We start from the raw sequence: 21,380 nt of genomic DNA, 5'->3' as shown, positions 1-21,380 counted from the left end.
GCCTTGTTCTCTGCAGGTTTTGACCACATCAATAAATATTGAATGTCAAAAGGCGGGTTTCAATCATTCCCTTCGACTTGCCCGTCACCTGAGCGTCTTTAACCAAGGTGTTTACATTATATATATATATATATATATATATATATATATATATATATATATATATATATATATATATATATATATATATATATATATATATATATATATATATATGCAACTTGTCTTGTTTAAGAGTCAAAGTTTGTGGGACTACAGTATACTGTGCCTGGAGACCAGCAGGAGGAAGGTCAAGTGTTAATAGTTTTAACCCGTATCACTAGTGAAGTGGTGCTGTGGTGATACGACGGACGACTTGTGGCTACGACGTTCTCCTACTTCTGTCGCAACTAAGAGGCGGAGGGTACTCGTCCCTCGTCCCGTATCTGCCTATGTTACTCTAGGACCAAAAAATTCCTACCTTTCTATAATTGACGAAAGTCATCCATTCCGTCGTCAAGATCAGTCTAGTAATAGGTAGATTATTATTTATTTTTACTTATGACTAGAGACATTCCAGACTTAATAAAACCACCCATTATCTCACTTAGATAATGAAATGGATTTTGTTTTAACACAACTTAACTATCAGGATATTCAACAAATTTGCTCTACTCCAAATACTCCGAGTTGCAGATAACCTCTAAATATTTCACTACTTGGAGCGTTTGTCAGTAACTGGCTATGACTTATAGTATATTATATAGTATATGAGGCTGCGTCACACGGGCACTTGTACAGTTGCGGAAATGTGTAACGGCGGATATTGATTGGTGGATAGGGTTGCTATAGGTCATATAGGTTGGCCGTTTGGAGACACGAGTTACCACAGGGGTGGAGGAACACATTTTCACAACTCTACCAGCTATTTTTGGTTTCGGCTAGTATTAGCGGCTAGTTTTCGGGAGCTAGCGTCTGGAATTTCATCTGGCAGCAGCAGATTTCTCAGGAATCAAAATAGAACCACTATTTTATTATATTCAAAGTTAAAAGATATTGTGTATTATGTATTGGTGATGTGAAGTTATCGCCCTGCTAGTTATAATATACTGTATACAGAACAAATATTAAAAGGAAATAAGATGTTCTGCAATGACTCATTTGAATCAGTTTACTTACTGTTATGCCAAGGCATAATTTGGTATTATAGTTTTTATGGACTAGGTGTTTTGATTATTTTTTATTCTATGCAGCAGTTATTTTGGCACGTTTAGGGAGATTTTCTTGTATATATTGATGTATTACATATGTAAGAATTTTCTGGCTTACATTGCATCATTTTTTTTATGATTTAACTTGTGTATTTTAAGTCTCGATCAGAGTAAAACGTTCCAAAACTTCCCAGGCGGGTCTCGTTCCGACTTCCAGTGCCTGGATGTTCGAAGGGGCGTCTGATAAGGTATATAAGCGGCAGCGAGCTACCTAGCCACAACCAAGAACTGCACCTCGGAGAGGCAAGATCTTCTCTGCTCCCGAGGTACTACGTAAACCTGACGATGCTGACCTGTGACCAGGCAAAGGTCGTAAGACTGTACCCAGTCACATGCCCTTCGCGCAAGCAACTAAACCTCCTTGTCCTAAGGAGGGTGACAAGGGTCGTCCGCAGACCAGTGAGTGGTGGCCTTATTGTCACCTTCGCGGAATGGGGACAGGCCCAGCAAATAGCCAACATAACAGAAATTAACGGATCCAGATACAAGTGGAAGCTCGCACAGAGGACAACTTGGTGTTGGGAGTCAACTCCCACACCGAGATAGAACACCTTGAAAAAGAAGAACTGGCCGAGCTGAGCTGATCGGAGACCAGCTCTCAATAGTACGGAAGAATCTACCAAGCACCGTATTGCTGGGATGAGAGAACATCCCAGTAAGACAGTATGAAAGAAGACCAACAAGATGTTACAAATGCCAGAGGTAAGACCATCTGGCGGGGAAGTGTCGTGCTCGGGAGGTCTGTTGCAGTTGCGGGACACCCGGGCACCAGTGCACCAACTGCTCGGCGGCCGCCAAAAAATGCGCAGCTTGTGGTGGCCCTCACTCCTCCTCCGACCCGGAGTGTCCCAATTGGAGGGGGGAGTGTAGGGTGGCTAAGCTGCGAAGCAAGAAAAAACTGAGCCACAAGGAGGCTCTTCTTGTAGTGAAGACCGAAGAAAAGAAGAATCAAGACCCCAACAAGACCACAGAAAAGAAGCCAGAATTAAACAAGACCGAAGAAAACGATTTAACATTAACACTGTTTTTAGACGTTTACGATAACATACCAGAACAAGACCAAGAAGAAGAATGACAAATGAAAAGTAAAAAGAACAAAAGGAAGAAGTCCAAAGAAAATGACTCGGTAAACAAACAGCTTCGGCCGAAATAGCCTAACGGCGAAGTGGCCAGTAATCCCCAAACAACCTTCAACCTAGCCACTACCCCAACCATTCACCTCGACTCAGCTAAGTGGATAGCCTACCTGCTATTACTCCCTACTGTATAGATATGTACATACCAAGATATGTGAACACGCCTGACACCAGGACTCTTGTTACCATTCATTGTACCATTTATTCACATGTCTGTATTACTACATATTATTATAGCATGTCTGATGTCTATGCTTATGTCTAATGCCTATGTTCATTTACTATGTCCCGATGTACTATGTCTGTACCGCGCTAGTCGAGTAATTAGAAGACCCCATTTATTGTCCTAGGAATGTCTAGCAACTCCCTTGCCTAGCTAGCTAATTTCCCTCAGATCGGCTTCGGCCTGCCTACGACGAGGAGTTCCTTGTGCTGGCTCCTGTTCCTGTACCGGTTGGCTATCACGCCCAGTCTTGTACACTTATTGAATATACCTACTGCTCGTGCCCTGGAGTTTCAAGAACCTTGTCTAGGATTACATCCACCACATGGCGCAGTTTGAGTAGCTCCAACACGACAGTTTACAAGCCTCAAGAGCCGGCCCCGTCTGTTTCCCGGCCTCGTGTTTCCCGCCCAGAAGATATACTCCACAGTGCCCCTGGATTTAAAGTGCTTTGTGACCTTGTGAAGTGCCCTAAGTGAAGTGCAGTGCCTTTCATGTCTCTTTGCTATGTTTCTGCGGCCCTACAGGTAGCAGACACGCCTCCAGCCCAGTTTCCAAGACAGCACTTCCGGCATACACCCCCCATCCACGGAGGCTCGCAAGCCACTGCCCGCGTCCCCTCCACTGAGTCATCACCAGCATCTCGCCCGGGCGCGCGGAGGAATACACCGCCGCTAGCCGCCTCCTCTCACTTCACAAATATTACAGTCAGTACTCTTTTACTTGCCAGCCAGTTCCTGCACTTAAGCAAATCCATTGGCGAAAATATAGCACTTCACCTTATTCTCCTTGTCCTTCCCATCGCAACAATACCAAGCACGAGATGTCTGACCACGACGATTTGCTGGGAAATTTATATGAGGATTATGAGGAAGACGACGCCTCACAGACCCTCCCACCCCCCCTCACGCCTCACACGCCGGGCGCGCCAAATTCAAAGGATGGGAGCCAGGATATACGTCAGTTAATCCACTTCCTACAAGTTTCTCAAGAGAAGGAAGCCCAAAGACGTCAATTAGAGGAGGAAAAACGACGTCAAGAGGAATTGTCAAGACAGTCAGAGGAATCAGCTTACCGCCTTCAACTTCAACAACAACACCAAGCTGATAACCGCAAATTCCTGGACCTATTGGAATTGCTGGCAACGAGGACGACTTCACCAGCTGCCACAACCAACTCGCCAGCTTCAGCCTCTTCATCTATCCTTCAGACAACGCCTCCTCACACGTCACCTATCTCCCCTAGGTATGCCTCAGTGTCTTCTCAACCACCCGTTCCAGTCTCAACTCTCGTCGACCTCTCCGTGCCTCCTCCACCGCCTGCCGTCTCGAGTACACCCCTGCACAGCAAGTCTTCAGTTCCCAGTCCCCCACCTCTTCAATCTGATGCAACATATCAAGTATACCGTCAATGGCGACGTCGTTTCGAAGACTTTGCTGTTATGTCTGACCTCTACCGAATGCCCCCTCATAAACAACTCATCCAATTAAGATCGTGCATTTCCCTCGATGTTCAACGCCTCCTAGAGCACACGCTAGCCATCCCCCCTGACTCCCCCAGGTCAGTGACAGAGGTTTTAAACGCCTTGCAGAGTCATTTCCGTGGCCTCCGCAATGAAGCTTTGCGTCGTAGGGAACTGCTATCCTGCAAACAAGCTTCTGGGGAATCATTCTCAGACTTCTATGCACGACTTAAGGACCTAGCAACCGAGGTGGACCTATGTACAGGCGATCCTGTAACCTGTGCTGAGATCCAGCTCAAGATGATCTTGCTGATGGGTGTACGTGACGAGGACCTGCTTCAGAAACTCCTCACCCTCGACGCCGCCTCTTCCCTCACCGACTTCGTCACCTGTTGCAGGTCGTATGAGGCCACAAGAGAGGCTGCCTCAGCTATACACTCATCGCCATCTCAAGTCCACGCCGTCTCCACCTACAAGAGGAATCAACGCCAGATGCAGACGACGTCCTCTCCACAGCCCCCGTCACAGTCACCAGTTTCTTCTCCCGAATCCTGCAGAAACTGTCAGCACCAGCATGGTCCAGGAAAGTGCCCTGCGGCTGATAGTACATGTCGAAACTGTGGGTTTCAAGGCCATTGGCCCCGCACACCTCGATGTCCTGCCAACAAGGCCTCATGCAACGCTTGCAACAAGCAAGGACACTTCGCCAAGTGTTGCAGGTCCACCAAGAAGCCTCCATCTCCAGGTCAAAACGTCTCTTCACAGCCCGACAGAACGTCCACACCACCGTCTCCCAAGAATAACAAAGGATGCCGACGCGTGGATGATACCTCGAGTGACAGGTCCCCCAAGCCCGTCAATGTTCGTCTGTCCTACGGTACCAACTCTTCCAACCTCCTGATGATACCTGACACGGGCGCGGACATCACGGTGATTGGACCAACACACCTGGACGCCCTCAACATCCCCAGGAGTAGCCTGTCACCCACAGCCATGAACGACGTGCTCACAGCGGACGGGTCCCCGATGTCTCCACCTTTGGGTTGCTTCAAGGCAACACTACAGCTCGGTCCCAAGTCTTGCCTTGCCACAGTCCACGTCCATGAGGGCATCCAAACCCCTCTCTTGTCATGTGGCCATTGTCAGGACTTGGCCATCGTCTCATCCGAGTTCCCAAAGCCCATCCTCGCTGTGACACACCTCAACAGGTGTGCAGAGATACCTGTTTCAGCCATGACCACACCTGCTGCCGCCCGGGAGTTCTTTTTTCGTCAGTTCAGCGACGTCCTTGTCTCCAAGCCCGACCTCCAGAAGACGCCGCTCAAGAAGATGACAGGCCCCCCGATGAGAATCCACCTCAAGCCTGGCGCGACGCCTTTCGCCATCCACACACCCAGGCCTATCCCCTTTGCCATACGGGACAAGGTGAAGGCAGAGCTCGATTCTCTGGTGCAGCAGGGGATCATCAGACACGCTGGCGAGGAGCCCTCCGAGTGGTGCCACCCTATGGTCTTGGCACCCAAGCCTGTAGGTGTTCGCATCACAGTGGACCTCACCCATCTCAACTCGCAGGTCTCCCGTCCCGCCCCGCCCATCCATCGCCTACGCCCATCCAAGCAGTCCGCAGCGTCACCCCGTCTGCAAAGTTCTTTACCACGGCGGATGCACTACATGGGTACTGGCAAGTCGACCTGGCGGAAGAAGATCGCCACCTCACTACATTCATCACGCCCCACGGCCGCTTCCAACACTGCCGCGGACCCATGGGCTTCGCAGCAACGGGGGATGCGTACTGCCTCCGTGGGGATATGGCTCTGCAGGGTGTCACCAACTGCGTGAAGGTCGTAGATGACATCCTGCTCTTCGACGATGATCTCCCGGCCCACTTGAACCGAGTTCATCTGATGCTCACAAGATGTCGTGCCCATGGTATCACCCTGAACAAAGATAAATTTGTGGTCGCCGCCTCCCAAGTTAACTACTGCGGCTACAACATCTCGCCAGAGGGGATCTCAGCTGATGAGGAGAAGGTCAAGGCCATCAGGGACTTCCCTACTCCAGCGAACCTGACCGACCTTCGCTCATTTATGGGCCTGGTAAATCAGCTGGCCGACTTCTCCCCTAAAATCGCCACATCAGCCCAACCTCTACGCCCCCTCATGAGCCCCAAGCGCTCTTTCCTCTGGACTCCTGACCACGACCTAGCGTTCAGGAATGTTAAGAAGGCGTTGCTGTCACCACCAGTCCTGGCACCCTTCGACCCGTCCTTACCAGTGGTCCTCCAGACCGACGCCTCCCGTCTATACGGCCTCGGATATGCCCTCCTTCAAGACCACGGCCAGGGTAGACTGTGCTTAGTTCAGTGTGGCTCCAGGTTTTTGACGGACACGGAGACCAGATACGCCACCATTGAACTAGAGATGCTGGCAGTCGCCTGGGCTATGGCCAAGTGCCGCCTTTACCTGTTCGGCCTTGGGCATTTCACCCTCATGACGGACCATCGCCCGCTCATACCCATTCTTAATCACTACACGTTGGACGCCATCGAAAATCCTCGCCTCCAACGTCTCAAAGAGAAGACCGCCCCTTACGTCTTTACAGCTGTGTGGCGCGCCGGGAAGCTTCTGTGCATACCAGACGCCCTCTCCCGAGCCCCTGTTAGTCGCCCCACACCTGAAGATGAAGTCGACTGTACCACGGCCGCTGCTCACGTTCGGTCTTTAGTGACACACACAGCCACTTCTCTTGCTGACAAGACGACGACGACGCCCTCCATCGAAGACGATAGGACTCTCCAGGAGCTTCGCATCGCCGCCGCTCAAGACCCGGCATACGTCCAACTCCTCGACTACGTCTCCGCTGGATTCCCCACCAACCGCTACGACATTCACGCCTCCGCCCTCCCCTTCTGGAAGCTAAGGGATAGCCTCTATGCGGACGGAGAGCTGGTGTTGTACGGCCCCAGGATCGTCGTTCCCGCTGCCCTCCGCCGGCGCACCTTATCCCGCCTCCATGACAGCCACCGCGGCGTTGAAGCCACCAGGCGCAGAGCCCGTCAGACCGTCTTCTGGCCTGGTATTGACGCCGATATTAAGAGCACGGTTGAGGCCTGTGAGCCTTGCCAGCAACTCCAACCCAGCCAGCAACAAGAGCCGTACCTGTGCAATGACCTCCCAAAGCAGCCCTTTGAGTCCGTGTCCGCCGACTTCTTTAATGTGGCCGGAAAGTCTTTCCTGGTGGTCGCCGACAGGCTCTCTGGATGGCCCGTGGTAGTTCCCTGTGGTCGGGACACCACCTCTTCCAGGGTCATCCGGATGTTTTGTTGCTTCTTCCGGGAAGTCGGAGTGCCTCTCCGCCTCCGAACCGACGGTGGGCCCCCGTTCAATAGCCACGAGTTCAAGAGCTTCGCCGAACGCTGGGGCGTCCACCACATCGTCACCTCCCCTCATTACCCGCAGGCGAATGGCCACGCCGAGGCAGCGGTAAAGTCCGTAAAATACCTCATCCTCAAGACAGCACCGACGGGGAACCTGGACTGCGAGGAGTTCGACAGGGGCCTACTGGAACTCCGTAACACCCCTACCCCTGCCGGACGCTCTCCTGCCCAGGTGTTGTATGGCCGCCCCCTTCGTACTTGTGTGCCTGCCCACCCCCAGTCCTTCTTAGATGAATGGCAGATCAAGGCGGACGAGTGTGACCGCCGTGAGGCTGCCCGGATGGCCCAAGTGACAAGCCACTATGACGCCCAAGCCCGCCCCCTTCCCAGGTTGGCCGTCGGCCAGCAAGTACGAATCCAGGACCCGACGTCACACCGCTGGGACAAGGTTGGGGTCGTCATGGGCCGTGGCGAGCCTCGTTCGTACCAAGTCCGCCTCCCCAGTGGTCGTGTGTGGTGGCGAAACAGACGCCACCTCCGCCCAGTGCCATCCTCTAGTGACGAACCTTCCTCCCCGTCCCCTGTGTCCCCTTGCCCAGACCAGGAACGAAGGTCGTCAGTTGATCCTCCCATTGTCCCTCGCCGCTCCCCCCGACTCATGGAAAAAGAGTCCGTAGCCGCTCGAGATTGCACTACGAGCGTAAAGGGGGAGGGAGGTGTATAGATATGTACATACCAAGATATGTGAACACGCCTGACGCCAGGACTCTTGTTACCATTCATTGTACCATTTATTCACATGTCTGTATTACTACATATTATTATAGCATGTCTGATGTCTATGCTTATGTCTAATGCCTATGTTCATTTACTATGTCCCGATGTACTATGTCTGTACCGCGCTAGTCGAGTAATTAGAAGACCTCATTTATTGTCCTAGGAATGTCTAGCAACTCCCCTTGCCTAGCTAGCTAATTTCCCTCAGATCGGCCTCGGCCTACCTACGGTCCGGGGTCCCTAGTAATCGCTCCTGTATCGGTTGGCTATCACGCCCAGTCTTGTACACTTATTGAATATACCTACTGCTCGTGCCCTGGAGTTTCAAGAACCTTGTCTAGGATTACATCCACCACACCACACCTACTACTTTACTTCCCATTTCTATTATTCCCTTCTCTCTTTCTTCTCTCTCATGGCAAAGTCATTTGCCACTTTACTTCATTATCATCATCATGATCAAGGGAGGTCAGTCGTCCGTTTCTGTTCAGGGTGTGAAGTACAGGCCTAGTGACAGCTAAAGATAATTGTTCTCAAGTATTGTGGAATTATTGTGAGTGAAATAATATGAAAAGACTAAGGAATTGTACACTGATAGTATGCTGACTGTATATATACGAAGTGAGAAGCCCAACTGTGAAGACATACCCTGTGAACAGTTTTGTGACGACTTAGTGAGTATTAAATAAGACTATAGTTCACAAGTGTGTTTCTGTGACTTGGTGGAAATTACCGGAGAATGGCGGGACAGCCAGTGGTAATTCGATGACACTTCTGATATAGCTACTGTTTCTGTATATAAGACCTGGTCGCTGATAACCAGCGGTGGAAGCTGTGTAAGCGGCGAAATGAGGGGCCTAACAACAATGCCTTTCCTTGTCCGCCTAGTAGCATTTTTCTTAATATTTCCACAATGAAAATACAAAAACAATCGTATGAAACTTTAAGTAATATACACATGGAGGAAATTATTCTCAAAATACAATAATTAGTGTTAATTAGGGATATTCCTGTTCGCTTAATTTGTTTCTGTAGTTCAGGACCAAGCTTTCCTCCTTCTCGAAAGCCAGAAACGGGTCCACAAGCATTTCTTCTCACGTTTTTATTTAACAACACAAAGCAAGAGTTGTAAGAACTAACAGTTCGTCATCTAAGTCTTGTTATTGTTTTGGTTTGGCTCCAGCCGCTCCTCTTCCGGTTCCAGTGGCTGTAATAGTGCTCCCACCTTTCAGATTTCAGATTTGCCCCCGAGGGGGCTAGTTTATTGGGCACCCCCTTACATCCTGTGCAAGGTGAAGCGCAGAAGCGTTTACAGCGCCCAACAGGGAAGTATGAAAAGTTCATACTTGCCTTTATGACTCGTACATTAAGGGCGTAAAAGCCTGAAGGGTCATAGGTTCTGTCAAGTTACATAAAGTGAGAGAATGATGAGTGTGTGGGGAGAAAGTTCCCGGTACATTTTATCTGTTTATGGCAAAGAGTGGCAGGTCCCTAATAATGTCAAGTGCCAGGCCTGTGACTAGGAGGAGGGATATCTGGTCTGGGAGGGACGAAGTGTTGGAAACGGCTGGGGACCTATAGGAGGAGGTCATAGGGCAAGTGAGGATGTAGTGAGAGAGGGTGTGAGAGTCGGGTTGGCCACAAAGTTTACAAACAGTGCGGTGAGGCTCAGGGTTGCCAATGTACTCCCATAGGTACCTGTACCCTAGGCGCAGTCTCATGTATATAAGCTGTTGAGATCGAGTAAGGGATTGATATTCTTTGTAGTGGCGGTTGTCGTCATCGGTTACAGCGTCATAGTGGCATAGTGTGACGCTACCCCGTTGTTTCAGGTGTGTCCAATTTTCGTTGAATGCCTCTCGTTGTGTGGCGTGTATGCGAGATTTGAGCTGATTCAGGGAGAGGGCGAGAGTGGCTTCAGTATCTTCTTCTTGTGTAGCTTCTTTGGCAAGCTGATCAACAGTGTCACAGGCAGTTATTCCTATATGTGACGGGATCCAAAGAAACTTGACACGGATGTCATCAGTTTGTTCTAGCCCGGCAACGGCGGCTAGGGTGTGTTGGGCGGCAGGGGAGGAGGGGGAGGGTAATTTGAGCCTAGCTAGCGCAGAAGTGCTGTCACTGATTATAAGGAGGTTCCGGCGTTCAGTGCGAGCATAGGTCGCCCCCTCATGAATGCCCGCGAGGATGGCTATGCTTTCAGCATCAGTGGAGGAGGCCCAGTCGTGGACCCTGATTTTCTTGCAGGCCTGGCGCTCAGGAATCCACACAGCTGCCCCAGCGCTGCCCAGCGTGGTAACAGACCCATCACAGTAGACGAGGATAGGAGGGTGGGAGGTCTTTAGAGAGGAGGCGACATCATTAATCTGCTCAAGGCAGTTAAGTTTGAACATATACCTCAGTTGGGTGGATTTACGACCAGGGAAGGTGTGGACGACAACATCAACACACGGGGAGGTCCACGGCGGTAGAGGCGGATGAGTGTACTCGGGAGGGAGAGAGGTCGAGGGGGTGTAGAGGTGATAACGCAGGATGTCAGCAGCAGTGTGGACGGGCCAGAGTTGAGAGGGAGGGGGGGAAAGTAATGGGGACAGGCCGGCGCAGGAGGGTGTTAAGATGTGAGTTCAGTGAGCGCGACAGGGGAGTCGGTTGCTCACTGCGAAGAAGTTTAACACCAAGGATGGCATTGAGAGCAGTAATTCGATTGCAGACGGGAAGCAGGATTAGTTCGCGCTGCATGACTTCTATTCTGGTGGTCATAGGGCAGCCGAGGATGAGTCTCATCGCTCTGTTTTGGATTTTCTCTATGCTTTGTTTCTCGTGCTGGGAGGCAACTACAAGGACAGGAGAGGCATAATCTATGACAGCTCTGACGATGGCAATGTACATGAGACGTAGGACCCTGACAGAGGCTCCTTTGAGGCCGTGAGTGAGGGACTGGAGGGGCCTCGTTCGTTGGCGGCACTGGGAGATGACGTGGGCGGCGACAGCGGAGGTCGTGGCTCTGGTAGTGGCTCGCACAGGTAGACCAAGGTACCTGTAGGTGAGTACTTGATCGATGTCTTGTCCTTGCAGAATCAGTGGTGTCTGACGCCGGAAGCGTGAGATGAACTTGGTTTTAGTGTGTGAGATGACTAGCCCGAGTGTTTGACAGGTCCGGGCGAACGTGGAGAGTATAGGTTGTTCATGTTGCACTGTAGTAATTTGGAGGAGGATATCATCAGCGTAGCTTATGATGTGACCGTCTAGGGCTCGCTCAGCAAAGATGACGTTGAGACGGCAGATGGAGTTCATGAGAACATTGAAGAGTGTAGGGCTGAGTACACCTCCCTGAGGCGTGCCAAGATCAAGGTCCCTGATCTTAGAGTAGTGGCCCTGAAAACGGACACGGGCCTGTCGATGGGAGAGGTAGTCAGCAATCCACGTGAGGAGTTTGCCCTTCACATCCATGTGAGTGAGGCCCTCAAGGATCACTTCACTGTTGGCTTTATCAAAAGCACCCTTGAAGTCGACGAAGAGGGAGGTTTTGGCGGAGGTGTTTGCCATGTAGTGAGCGATGCAGTGAGCAGTACTCTTTCCGGGGCGAAAACCATAGAGGTCAGGGTGCAGGTAGGCTTCAATTTTCCAGTGGAGGCGGTGGAGTATCATGCGCTCCATCATCTTTGAGAAGCAGGAGATGAGGGATATTGGACGATATTCATCTTGTCTGCCTGGTTTAGGGACTGGGATGGTGGTGGCAGTCTTCCATGAGTGAGGCAGCTGACCAGTATCAAAAGAGAGGTTAAATAGACAGAGGAGGGGGTTACCAGGGGTGGCAATAAGGGCATTTAACACTTCATATGTGACGCCGTCATCGCCAGGGGCGGTGGACCGACCACGCTTAACAGCATTTAGTAGTTCACACTGTGTGAAAGGCACGTCAGTGTCTGCAAATAGGTCTTGGTACTCGAAGATGCGCTGTCGGCGTTGTGGTTGCAGTGCGAGGGTGAGGTCTCGTACAGCGGGTGGTAGCGCATCAATGGAGGCGGCCTCCTGCCACATCTGGGAGAGCGCCTCAGCTCGGGCAGCTGGTCTGGGGTGGAGCGCGGGTCTGGCGTTGGTGCCCCGGGCACGGTTAATGGTGCGCCATATATCACCTATAGATGTAGACTGGTCAATAGAAGAAGCAAAATCAAACCACTGCTTCTCTCGTGCGAGAGTGATGGCAGATTGGAGCTCTTTATCTGTGCGCATCAGGAAGCGTAGAGAGTCAGGGGAGCTGGGAGATTTCTTCCACTGGTCGACTGCTATTCGGTGCCATACTCGTATAGACTTAACATGAGGGTCACGGTTAACGTTCCACTGACTCCTGGGCTGGCGGTTAGGGCGGCGGTGTTTTGGGACAGGGCGGAGGAGGTCAGTGCATTGTTTGGACAGATCAAGGTAGAGCTGGTCTGCGGTGGTGACAGTGTAACCCTGAGACCATTCAGCAATGGAAGTGATGAAGGCAGGTATGTTGGCAGGGGGTAGCCTGAGCCTAGGGCCCTTGGGTGGAACGGGTATTCTCACATACTGGAGGGTAGTGTGGATAGGGAAATGGTCACTGTGGGGGGAGTGGAGGATGCGGGTGGAGTGTGGGCGGTGAGGGTCAGAGTAGAGAGCTATGTAGTCAAGTTTCCCTCCCCCGATGTGGGTGGGTGATGGAGGGCAGAGAAGACGTACAGGGTCATCGGTGGTTTGTAGGTAGGAGAGCCAGGAGTTACCCCGGGAGTTTGAGAGGGGCCCCTGGGAGCCGAGACTAGGGTGACGGGCATTGAGGTCCCCCACAAGGAGGGTGGGGGTGGAGGTGATATGGTGTGGTAGGACAGGTACAGTAGGGGTGGAGGGAGGCACATAGACATTGACAATATTGAGGGACATACCTTTTAGTGTGATTGTGATGGCATGTGCGTCGGTGGTGTCGTCATCAAGGGGGACGTCGAGAGGTTGGTAGGGGACATCCTTCTTGACGTAGATCCGTAGTCCACGTGCATGGCTTCGTGGTAGTCCGTCGATGCGGAGAACAGGAGTGGATGGGCTCTCAACACATGTGTAGCCACTGAGCACATAGGTACCAGCAGCACACTGCGTTTCTTGGAGGCACAGCACGTCGATATCTTCAGTGTAGACGTAGGTTTTGAGGGCACCAAACTTGCTTTGCAAGCCGTTTATGTTCCAGGTGAGTACCTGCAGTCCTGTAGCGTTGCTATCCATTGTGGTGTATTAGACTGATTACCCCTGACGTAGACGGATGGGCCTTAGGTGCCGGCATGTCGGTGGAGTATGGGTAGCCGGGGGTGGGGTCCTCAGGTCCAACAGGTAGCCCTGGTGGAGACAGCACAGACACAGGAGCAGGCGAGGCTTGAGGTGGGTAGACAGGTTGAGGCACCACGTGACGTAAAGATGAGGCAGGGCTTGGCTCGGGGGCCCCAGTACACACAACCTGTGAGCAGGGGGGGCTCACAGGGGGACTACCAGCTTGTGTCAAACCAAAAGAGGGGAGTGACTGGGTGGCAGCAAAGGGCAGGAGTTGGCGGTGTAGGTCGGAGATGGCGGTACAGAGTGTAACCAAGAGTTTCTCAACATGACTGGTAAATTCTTGGAAGAGGGACATGATCTGTGTCATGTCACTGGAGACGGGTTGTGGGGGGGCACTGGTGGCGGCACAAGGCTTGACAGCGTCAGGGTAGAGACGGGGTTGTGGGGGTGCACTGGTGGCGGCACAAGGCTTGACAGCGTCAGGGTAGAGACGGGGTTGTGGGGGGGCACTGGTGGCGGCACAAGGCTTGACAGCGTCAGGGAAGAGACGGGGTTGTGGGGGGGCACTGGTGGCGGCACAAGGCTTGACTGCGTCAGAGTAGTGACGGGGTTGTGGGGGGGAACTGGTGGGAACACGAGGCTTGATAGCGTCAGAGTAGAGACGGGGAGGAGGGTCAGTAGTGGTTGAGTTAGGGAATGGTAGGTGCTGTTGTGGTGCAGCCTGGTGAAGCCAGGCAGGGGCAGGTGACCCAGTAGACTGAGGGGGGCGTTGTGGTAGACGCAGTCCTTGGGGAGGCCTCTCCCCTGGGACAGAAGGGCGACTGGGGCACTGCCGTGAGTCAGCATTGTGCCGGCCGCCACAATTACAGCACCTGGGCTCAACTACATAGCCCACACCACCCCTATTAAGGTGGTCTTTGATTTTCTGGGCACAGGCGGCGGAGTTGTGGTTACGTGAGCAGAAGCGACATCTAGGACGATCACGTCGGCAGCAGGCAGTGAAGGTGTGACCCCAATGAGAGCAGATAACACAAAATGCAGGCCCAGGATGATAGGGCTCTGCATAAAGTGGTGGAGGAATGGATGGGCTTCCACAGTGGTTGGACATACCCTTCCCTTCCACTTGACAATAACAGCAGCTTGTGGAGTGTGTTCCCGGTAATGTCGACGTATACTGAGTATATTAGAATTAAAGTCACGTGCATCTTCGATGTCAGCGTATAGGGGGAATCGTTTCACTAGGATGTGGCAACATTCATCAGCGTCTGCTGGAGGGGCCACTAGGACAACCCCGTCAAAGCCAACAGTACTAAGGGTTTTATAGACTTCAGGAGTCTGACACTTGATAAAGTTCCGGTTCTTACCCTGTCGGAATTGAATGTTGGGACCATGCTGTCTGCAGTACTTCATCATCCAATTAAACCGATCCTCGACAGATTTTAATGAGTCCTTGGGAAAGTGGAGATTCAGCTTACTTGTTTGTTTGGCAGAGGGCAGGGTGATAGGGTCCATGGCATTGCTGTTTCCACTGTGGCTAGTGTTTCCCATAGAAACATTACCGTCACTGTCATAATCACTGGGGTCTGACTCTTGAAGGGTGTTGGATTCAGTCAAGACCTGCTGTGTTTTATTCCCAGTTGAATTCTTTCTTCTTCCCTCTGTGTGTGTCGTCCTTTTCTTCCTATCATTCATGATCTCATCACTGTCACTTCTTTCACTTTTCTTCGCCTCCTCTCGCCTCCTCTTCTTTTCTTTCTTACTAATCACTTCTTGAAAATTGTCTATCACTGCTATTGTTGTTGGCCGCGGATTGTCTGCTTCTGATTCACTACTTGAAAGCCTCAGGTCGTCTTCTAAGTTGTTCAGTAGGGCAATCTTTTCTACTTTAGCCAAAGCCTTCATAGGTTTCTGCCCACCACTCTCCCCAGGCATTGTGCAATGCTTGTGTTCGGTCACAGGCGAGATGGAGAGGCAACGACGTCACTACCACGTCATTCAACGTCACGCTCTTCGCACTGCGCATGCGCAGATACGAAAATAACCGACCAGATGGTCCAGGCAGGAAGTCCAGATATTTTATCTAAAATATTGTCTAAGTCCAACAACTATTAATTTCACAAGCGACACTGTGCTTACAACTGGTCTCCACTTTAGTTCTCTAAACAGACTGAAGGTAGTCGTCTCACTGAATTCATCAGAATTGGGAATTGTAGGGAGAGCTCACTCACAGCCTTTGTTGACGTTTCACGGTGCGCATGTCGAAATGTGCTCCCACCATGTGAACACACTTATAAATTGCGGATATAACCACTGCCGCTAGTGCTAGCCGAAAGCGAAAGTTACCGGTAAAAGTGCCCGTGTGACGCCGCCTTTAATGAAGAGATACATAGGCGACATTACACTTAAAGTATATGTGATAACTCATTATGATTATAGGTTATACAGTAGCTACAGCAGACACGTGGCCACTAGTGAAGGAAGACGTCTCTGAACCCTAGCAACAATGGTTGAACTTAGGACTGGTTTTTATACATAAAATATGTTGGTACATCCAATTCAGTTTTTCGGATAAATAAATACCGTTATTGATTTTATAAGGGAAAACATGACAAGGAATGGGGAAACTGAGTTGGTATGATTTTGTAAGTTTTGTTATTAACGAGGCAAGAATATTCTGCACAGAAGATTACATCCCACTTGGACGATCGTCTGTCTTATGTGATTTAACGAAACGTAACGTAACGTAACCTAATCAAACCTAACCTGATCATTTAACTAAAATGGTAACAATCGCATAAAATAGACCATCGTCCAAGTGGTATGACATCTTACAGACGGTGTCTCCACCAACACGTCCTACTTTTTTTCTCAACCTAAACAAGTTTTTCGATATCTAATACTGTTCCTATCGATGAAGACTGAATGAGATTATTCCCCAGACGGTCAACTCAATATTTTTAGAGCAACATTTTTTTCCCAATATAATGAAAGCGAACAAGTTCCCTAACAACTTCGAGTTTTCATAAATAAAACTAAATATGAACATCCATGTAACTTAGGGAAGCTCGGGGTAAAACTTGATTGGTTACGGTACCATGTTGTCAGGCTTATAGGAATTTTTTATTATATTAAACGCGTTAAATCTCTTTCTCTATTAATAGTTGGTTCTGTTATATATATATATATATATATATATATATATATATATATATATATATATATATATATATATATATATATATATATCATGTAGATTCACAATGAATATGGAAGATAAATCTTGATAAAATCACACGGGAAAAACGGAGCACCTTAGCTTTCTTTATTCAAGACGAAAGTTAATGTGCTCTGTTGTTTCTTTTCCAGTGTGATTTATCAAGATATATATATATATATATATATATATATATATATATATATATATATATATATATATATAAAGACAAGCTAAGGTACTCCGTTGTTTCCATTTTCCGTGTGATTTTATCAAGATTTATCTTATCCACGTTTTCATTGTGGATTTACATGATATATATATATATATATATATATATATATATATATATATATATATATATATATATATATATATATATAGAAAGAGAGGGAGAGGGAGGGGGGTAAAACCTATGTAATTTGTAATTTGTTAGTAATGGCCAGAGGAGAAAGTGTTGAACCTGACGAACCTTCCCGCTCACCTTTCACTTAGGAGAGGACGGGTACACAGTCATACACGGGGACATTTTCATTTTCTATTATTAAAGAATTTAAACAATCTTCAGTACCACCTTTCCATACACAAAGCAAAGAAAGATAGTTTTAGTGACAGGTTTCCAACAGTTAATTTGATAGGATTGGCTATTCAGCATTAACCCTGCTATTTAATGTACTGTACCATCACTAAGCACATCGTCTTACGTAACCAACATTTAAATATTATTCTCGTCACAGACTCGTGGGACACAAGCTCAGGCTTGTAAAGTCTCCCAACTACTGAAAACATTTTGTTGCTAGTAACTTGATCCTCAATTAATTTGTTCCTTGTAATACATCTTTATTTGCGAATTAACATATGAAATCTTTCGAACAAGTGTTGATGTCTAGTTTATAGAATTTCGACACCAGCGAGTGTTGTACGAATCTTGCTTGAATAAAGATGCAGCTGTATTTTGAGCAATGCATACATATACACATACTTAAACAAGTAACTTCACACACAAACGAAAATATATTTTACAAAAAAAAACCAGTGCAATTATACCACGAGCTTGACCCGAATACCGCATATGGGATCAAGCACTACAGGGTAAGGCAACATGAATAAGCGTTGGCAACTACTGTAAGCTCGATGGTTCAGTCCAAACACCATGATACTGCACTTTATCATTATTTGTCATGATATAAAAACGACTCAGCCCCTTTCGGTAAAATACTATGACAAGAATCGTGGTTGGTGAGTTTGGTAGGAAGACAAGGCTACCGGATGTGCTCGGTTCAAATGACGGTGATAACTTTTCTCGTTTACCAAGTTCAGCTTCTTTTACTTTTCTCTCTCTTACAGGAACAGTTTAACTACATTCCGAATACGACGAAATATCATGATGCCGCTGTAGTCAATCTGTAGCTATAGTTACTTGATACTCGAGACATTTTATGATCCCAAACACTAGGTTATAACGATGCAACCTTCACAGCAAAATTCTTAGATTAACCATTACTCTGTAGCAATAGAAAAAAAAATATATTAGAAAGTTCGTGTGGGAGGGAGAGTGCATCGCTCTTTGGTGGACGAGGGTTTTAGGTCAATGACATAACACTGAAATATTACTTGATGCCGAGGCTGAAGTCTAATAATAAATACGATGATACAGAAACCAGGAATAACAGGCCAGGAAGTCTTATGCAATAATATTAATATGGTCTTATCAAATTGCTTACGTGACGCTTGTCAAACATGTAAAGAAACACTCAATTTACTGTATATACAAATTCAATTACAAACACACTATGATAGACCATTTTCAAACAAAATATTATAGTAATTACTTGCCAGAAACACACTTTCAACAAAGAATAAACTATTTATCTCACTCTAGAATAACACTATTGCAGGGATCTACAATATCAAAAATGTTCACTTGTTACTTGGTAACTGTAAAAGGTCACTTACCTCCAGAGTATTGTCTTATTGAAACTCCACGATAATGACAAAATGTTCATGTACTTGCTACCGTAACACACGAGAGAGAGATAAAAAACAGAGACAGAGATAAAAGGCAAGTTGTGGAAAATACGAGGTAGGTTACACGCCTAACAGGGTACACTGGCGTTAGTAAACGCCAACTGTTTTGTGTTAGTGTGTGTGTGAGTAGCATCCACGTCCTGGTGAGATGCCACTTCGTCAATATACTGTTTTCTCATTAGTTGTTTATAATAAACAATTCATCTACTTCTAAATGAAGATTGTTTAAGAAATATTTTTTTAGCGATGTTAACTGTATTTACAAATATTCGATGAAAAGTTTGTAACGGTGATGAAAAAAGAAAATAGTCTACACTCACGGCCAACTCACTACATGGCAACTCAACAACACCCCGGTGCCATATTAAATACTGTAGCTAAATTCGTCTTCTGAAGCAAGGTGGATAGCTCACCTGCTGTCAACCTCCTCCAATATCCCACTTCTGAACTTGACCTTGTACTGTACCCTTCTTGCACCCTCAGAGCTAATGCTCTCTTCTCTCCATATCACCAGCCAACCCTCCTGAAGCTCATATTTGGCGTTGTGTTAACGGGTGTCGGTATCTGCATGGTATTACATTACGGATTGACAAATTAGGGACCCCCTAATAAAAAAAATCCTTTTAACGGCTGTCTTGGTTTAATGAACTTATAGTTTACCCTTGTTTGTATACATGTAAAATCTGATCCAGTGAGAACCTGTATGACGATTTTAATGAATGAATAGTTATCTAACATCAAGGGTAACGAAAGTTTTTAATCATGCGAAAAGAGTTTTCCTCATTTGATTGTTGATGTTTATTTGTCGTCAGAGAAGTGCGTGTGTGTGTGTGTGTGTGTGTGTGTGTTTGGTACCCCGGTTAAATAATTACTGATGTTCCCTTTACAGCGCCAAGTGACATACACTTTGGGTTTTCAAACTTGCAGTACACTACGGCAACAGAGAAAGAATAATTATTTTATTTTCATTGTGTAGTAAGAATGTAAATATTGTTATTTTTCAATACATAAGCTATCGTTTGGTTTTTAATTTTCAGAGCGCCTCGTCCATCTGTTGTTTTCCTCCCTTTGTCACCCAACACCTGTCAGCCACCTATCACTTGTCAGCCACCCATCACCTGTAAGCCACCCATCACCTGTCAGCCACCCATCACCTGTCAGCCACCCATCACTTGTCAGCCACCCATTAACATGTCAGCCACCCATCACCTGTCAGCCACCCATCACCTGTCAGCCACCCATCAATATGTCAGCCAACCATCACCTGTCAGCCACTCATCACCTGTCAGTCACTCATCACCTGTCAGCCACCCATCACCTTTCAGCCACCAATCACCCGTCAGCCACCCATCAACCTGACAACCACCCATCAACCTGTCAGCCACCAATCAACCTGTCAGCCACCCATCAACCTGTCAGCCACTAATTACTTGTCAGCCAGCCATCACCTTGTCAGCCATCAATCACCTGTCAGCCACCCATCACCTATCAGCCACTCGTCACCTGTCAGCCACCCACCGCCTGTCAGCCACCAATCACCTGTCAGCCACCCATCACCTATCAGCCACTAATCACCTGTCAGCCACCTATCATCTGTCAGACACCCATTCACATATCAGCCACCCATCACCTATCAGCCACCCATCATCTGTCAGCCACCTTTCCACCTGTCAGCCACCCATCATCTGTCAGCCACCTTTCCACCTGTCAGTCACCCATCACCTATCAGCCACTAATCACCTGTCACCCACGCATCACATATCAGCCACCCATCACCTGTCAGCCAACCATCATCTGTCACGAACCGGTTGGTTAATTCCCAATTAACCAGGTTGGTTCACATATATTATATTGGGCTTTAGTAACGAAACCCAATTGAAGTTTCTTGTTTTTATTAGAAAAGTATTATGTTTATATAATTCCTGAGTGTAGATCAACTGTAAGTTCCACTATTTATGAGTGTGATGAGAAAGGGATGGCGTTTATGTATATAAACGTGAATCAACGTCCGTTCGATATTAGTTGGTGTGAGTGACTGCCTGAAGGCGTCGCCTTGGTGCACGCTTACATAGATGCTGACATATGGGCTTCTCCCTCTTGGGAAAGCTACCGTTCGCGTGTTCAGTTCATGTCCTCACAAATAGTGGAAAATTACAGGGGATGAATCTGAATATAAATCAGATGTAAATAACCCATTTATATAATACTTCTATTGATGAGACAGGGGCCATTACATTACTCGGTCGCCACAGGCCAAACTCAGTGAGGCCTAAATATGCTCACAGAGTACAGTACATCCTATACAACCCTAACCATGTTATAAACAAAGGTGTAGACACTAAGCTGGGGATTCAACGACTGTAGGGGTCTTATCTACTACAGGGGCCCTATACTTTAGTGTCTTACTGGTTAAAATGTTATGTACAACTTTCATTTTGGATGACACTGACTTATAATAACAAAACAGAAACATGATTGCCAAAATTAACATACTAGTGGGAATTGTGAGACCAGGTATAGCAAATTCCCGTGATAAATAAAATGGCAAATTATTATTCAAATCAGCAAATTTTGTCTCCTTCAAGAATGCAATGACCTTTAATTTCTCTGAAACAATCTGAATATCCTTTACAGTGA

General features: G+C 47.9%; 1 protein-coding gene across 3 annotated transcripts in view; it reads right to left on the bottom strand.

The window, feature by feature from the left end:
• LOC121873193 (7-dehydrocholesterol reductase-like) overlaps positions 1–18,834 on the bottom strand; it is a 61,078-nt gene extending 42,244 nt beyond the window's left edge. For all 3 annotated transcript variants that reach the window (XM_042376540.1, XM_042376542.1, XM_042376541.1), the window contains exon 1: positions 18,672–18,834. The gene's annotated coding sequence lies outside the window, so the exon portion shown is untranslated. The remainder of the gene's footprint in view (positions 1–18,671) is intronic.
• Positions 18,835–21,380: the final 2,546 nt, after the last annotated feature.

Source organism: Homarus americanus, unplaced genomic scaffold, assembly GCF_018991925.1.
Source record: "Homarus americanus isolate GMGI-L3 unplaced genomic scaffold, GMGI_Hamer_2.0 scaffold32929, whole genome shotgun sequence".
Lineage (NCBI taxonomy): Eukaryota > Metazoa > Arthropoda > Malacostraca > Decapoda > Nephropidae > Homarus > Homarus americanus.
The sequence above is the reverse complement of the archived record's forward strand: the minus strand, read 5'-3'. Positions and strand labels throughout refer to the sequence as shown.